This window comes from Amphimedon queenslandica, unplaced genomic scaffold, assembly GCF_000090795.2.
Source record: "Amphimedon queenslandica unplaced genomic scaffold, v1.1 AMPQUscaffold_13244, whole genome shotgun sequence".
NCBI classification, from domain to species: Eukaryota; Metazoa; Porifera; class Demospongiae; order Haplosclerida; family Niphatidae; genus Amphimedon; species Amphimedon queenslandica.
This window is the reverse complement of record NW_003546520.1, coordinates 110,330-115,017: the sequence shown is the minus strand read 5'-3', so window position 1 is coordinate 115,017 and position 4,688 is coordinate 110,330.

Here is a 4,688-nt window from a genome sequence, read left to right as displayed (position 1 = left end):
TAGGTACAACAGAATCAACTATTTTTGGTACACTTTAGCTCTTGTAACAAACTCATACTTCATAGATTCTAACTCTAACCTGTATAAATACTTTGAAAAGTGTAATGTCTTTCATATGATTATAATGGTTTCCAGTTTTACTTTAGCATGTTTTGAGAAAAGGGAGAATAATGACATAAATGGTATTTTTAGATGGAAAATGTGCCGTATCATTAAAATTATAAAGTTTTTGGTACAATAGATAACAGTAGTGTTGAGAGGAAACATTAGGCTTCTTGATGCATAAGTTTCACTAACATGAGAACAGTGTTTCGCCAGATATTGCTCCTAAAAGAAGGAAAAGTAGCATGAAAATGGTGACAAAATCCCAACCCGCCTCGGTTTGCTTAGTAACAATACAAATGAATGGAGGTTGGGCTACGCCCACGCACCCGTTTCCAATCCCTTTCATTTACTCTATTATCTATGATCAAACTCTATTTTGTCTCGTGTCTGGCGAGAAACATTTAATGATGCTTTGATGACAGCACACATAACCAATTCACTCATCTTAAAAGAATGTTGAACAATACCTGAAGTGTCCACATCAAACATAGGAGGCCTCATGTCATTAGTGGATGAAACAGCAACAACATATTGAGCATATGGTTGACTTTTTGAGTAGACAGAACAAGTATATCGAAAAATGCTGCTGATTCATTTAAAGAAAGCAATTCACAACAAAATTCTTTAATTGCTTTAGCTAATAAAGTACGTTGATCTATAGGACGAGGATCAAATGAAACTACAGGTGAAACCTCCATTCTGTCTAAAATAGTATTCCTCCGTGCAGACAAACTTGTAACAGGAAGAATATCTAATTTTATTGGATGTGGCTTGTTCCATTTCTGTAATCTGTTAGTGCACGTAACATAGTCAGGTATTGTGCCTATGCGACTGAACTCTTCAAGAGCATAACAAAAACCACCTCTATGTTTGCATGATGCTGTTGGTCCCTGTCCTGCTGGGCAACCACATTCGGCACTAACAATGTCAAAGGATGGCAAACTAAGAGATAATAAGAGGTGGTAGATATGATCTTTCCTCATTTGAGGGATACAAAGTGCTGTAACATAAAAATCTTTTCGATGGCTTCTGTAGCGTATGAATATTTTTTGAATGTGGCCACATCGAAACAGATTTAGAGCAGAGTTATTCATGCCTTTCATGTCATTAACCGGTAATCCATCGATTGCTGTTCTCACAACGAAGTAGTTGATAATTTTGACATTTGAGAAAGAAAATTAAATTGAGCTATTAAATAAATTCACTGCAGTTAATTGCTTCCATAGATCAGGCTCAGCACTGTCAGTGGAATCAGAAACAATTGCTATTCAGCTGATGAGCTAGTACTAGCTTTGATGTCTTCTTCAGGATCAACGATATGGCCTGCCCAACCATTCCTCATGTAAGAATTTACCCTAAAAGAAGGTACACTAGCATAATGCACTCAAGCATGCAAAATAAACTATAATGTATATAGTAAAACAGCCTGGTAAAGCCAGCAAGCTAGTCAAACCAAAGATACTTTATAGATAGATAATCTCAGTACTGCACTATGATGCATGAGTGATCCTTACCTAGCAACTAAGTCTGATTTTTTTTTCCTTTTAGAGATGCACCACGGCACAATAACCAAAGCTTCAGTTGAGGAATTGTTAGCTCTTCTGGCTTCCTTCCATCTAAGCTGGCCCAAGATATGCTTAACACTGTTTTTGTAGGGACAGCAGACTCTTCTTCCTGATCCTCATTCATATAGTAGCTAGTAGCTAGTCTAGATCCATATGCAAGTTATTGCGCCGCAACGAATGCCGCTTGTCCCTGAGACCGTATATATTCTATGTAATCAAATTTGAGAAATAAATACGTCCCAATAGTGGCTCAAGCTGATGTGACACAATTAAATCTATCAGATTTCAGTAGTGCATCATTTAGGAACTCTTGGGCGTGTGTTAATGTGCCTGTAATTTACATGTATAGAACAAAGAAAAGTGGGATGGGATATCTATTGGTTATGGATTGGATAACCCCAGCCTAACCCCATTTAGGATGGGGCAGGGCTAAATATTTATAAGCAGTGGAGGTTTGGAACTCCAACACTACTATTGTTGTGCTTAGCTGTCCATACTAAGGAGCCACTGGACCAGTAATGGCATCTCCCCACCATTGCCTGAGAGCATTTACTATCTTCTTGTGAAAGAGTATCACTTAAACATAATGACAGACCAGCGGACATAATTTTAAGCTAAGTGACAACTACTAACTTAAGAAGGATATTCCAAGTCAATCCTGTTGAAGTATATTTACAAAATGAGGTTGAAGACACAGCGTATATTCGAAATAAGAATGGTTTTTCAATGGTCCTAGACCAATGTAGACACATTGTAGAAGGACTGCAGGTTAGATCTCAGGATTCTGGTAATGCTGGCTCTGCGACATCCAGTAATTCAAGTACAAGTTCTTCAATGACCGTCGCCACCACTGAGCCTCAAGTCACCGGAGTCCATCATAGTTCATTATGTAGATCTGTAGTCTCAGGACTAGGAAGGAGAACTTCATGTCCAACTGGCTGTGCAAGCTGCACAGTAAAGGTTTTAAAAGCTGAATTGGAATAAAATCACAGAAGCAACAAAGTTTTCTTTAAAGGTTTCTCCTAAACATCCATAAAAGTACAGGAGGCATCAGCCACTGTTGATGATATAACTGAGATCAGGATAAAATGGGGCGATAATTATTTCCATGTGACGAGTGATGGACTTGGAACTTGAAAGTTTTAATGCTACAAAATGTGAATAGACATTTAATAAAATTGATATAACTTGATACACTATACATTTTCTACTCAAGATTAGCATTTTCGAATGCACCCAGAAGGCTGATATATGCTGTTACAAGAAATTCAAGACAGACTTCTATAAACTGGTCCAAAAAGAATTTGGAATCTTGTGATGATGACGATTTAATTTCACTCCCCGTATTAAATAATTATAAATCTAATCAACTTGATTGCAAAATCACCCTTGTATTGGAAGAGATTAGTGACATGAAGAAGCTACTTAATGACACTGAGCCTGACAAAAGATTGAAAATTACCCTTTCCACTAATGTGTTTGATGTGAGACGCCTTTAAATGCAAAATAATGTCATTGTATTCCATCATCTCCACATCTAATTGTTTCTAAATGCTGCAAATTGATCGGTGGGTCTGAGTGTTGTCTTAATTGATGGTTTTCTAAACCTGGCGCACTAACAAAGCTTTGTCCATGTTGCCGTCACGATGGAGGTTACAATGACAGAATGATGCTCTGTGGTCCCAATGAATTCGTAGTACAAGCACAGCAATTAATTAGGGTTATTCAGGTATCAAGTTCAGTGCAAAACGGCAAAGAGGAAAACTACAGACAACTCCAAAACAATAATTACTCTTTAAATAAAGTCTCATGATATATTGCATTTATTCAATCTGATTAAAACAAATTAATTTGGCCAGCAAATTATAGAATTGAAAAAAATTAATTAAAAGACACTTAACAAATGAGCTAGGGTGGAGTCATTGGGTAGCTAGCAGGCAAGCCAATGCTTGAGATTTTGAATATTTAAGGTAGCGAAATTTAAAATTTGGCCTTCACTGACAGCATATATACTATGCAAATTTGAAGTTTTAAATGTTACAGTGAAAGTATTGAAGTTTCACCTTACATAACTCATTGACAAGATACCATGAAAACTAGGAATTTGGAATTTGTAACTTTGTAGGCAAAATGTATAATGTCTCATGCCAGGCAAAATATGGCTGTATATATAAATGCCAAAAACTTTAGAAATTTAAATTTTAGGACATGCGAGTAAAATCATTAATGTCAAAATTCCTATTTTTACAACTTATGACATGAATATTTCATTGCAAGAAACATATCTCTTACTTTAAAAGATTTATTCAATGTTAGTATGTAATTTAAATTTTGAAATTAAAAAGTTTCGAATTTTGTTTCATTGAAAATAGAATCTTGCAGTTTTATGTTTGCAAACTTCTAAACATACAAAATTGTAAACTAGATTAAATTGCAAAACTTTCAAATGTTTTGAACATTAGAAAATAGGATTTTATGATAAAAAATAATTTTAAATCATTAGAAAATTGAACAGCAGAAATATACACTGACCGTAATGGAGCAAAGAGATAAAAGACATGGCAGCTATTGAATGTGTACTCTACTGTCTCTAATACACATAGGACAAAGCACATACTATCAAGTACAAACCCTCTTCCTTGGAAAAGTAGGGAAGTGAAACAGAAAGTGAAGATGACAAAGACAAGTTATAAAACTAAGCAGCAATAATAATAATGATATTAAAACGAGAGGAAAGAGCTATCTTAATAATAATACTAACAATAATAATAATAATAATGATAATTTATGTTCTTATTTCTATAATTCTGAACCATAATGGTCATAATAATAACAATAATGATGGTGATGATCATAATGAAGATGATGAATCTAATACCATTGTCATGATTGAGTTGTTGAGGGAACCATACACATCAATTTGTACAAGTAATGTGATGGCTACTGTCAGTCTCACAATGTGTTCAAGCTACACAAGTTAAACAATTTTATTTGCAATAGTTCGTAAAAGTATGCAAA